This window comes from Seriola lalandi, unplaced genomic scaffold, assembly GCF_002814215.2.
Source record: "Seriola lalandi dorsalis isolate HSWRI2012SDOR001 ecotype SW California unplaced genomic scaffold, Sedor1 jcf7180002054976, whole genome shotgun sequence".
Classification (NCBI taxonomy): domain Eukaryota; kingdom Metazoa; phylum Chordata; class Actinopteri; order Carangiformes; family Carangidae; genus Seriola; species Seriola lalandi.
In genome coordinates, this window is record NW_019525526.1 from 628,282 (window position 1) to 628,774 (window position 493).

Consider the following 493-nt stretch of genomic DNA (forward strand, 5'->3'; position numbering starts at 1 on the left):
TTGTTTTGTTTCCTTCACCTGCCAGGAAACACCGGTGAGTATTACAAACAGACAAGACGATGCAGAACTAATAACTTCAGTATTTAAAATCTGTTCTTTTTACAGCAGGAGCCTCTGACACCAAACGTGTCGACCAAACACCTCCGTTCATCACAAAGAGAACTGGTCAATCTGTTGACAGTGAGATCAACTGTGCACACAGCATAACAAATTATGAGCTGATTCTCTGGTACAAACAAGACGAACACAAGTTAAAGTTCCTGGGATATCTAAATCTGGATAACCCATACCCTGAGGACGACGTGAAGGGGAAAATCAGCTTTAAAGGAGACGGCCGCAAACACTCAAACCTCACCATTTCTAATGTTTCACTGAATGACAGTGGTGTGTATTTCTGTGCTGCCAGTTACCACAGTGCTACAGATTCTCCTCAAGTCAATACAAAAACCTTCAAGTCAAAACCCAACGCCAGACACACAAGACTTTCAGGCCC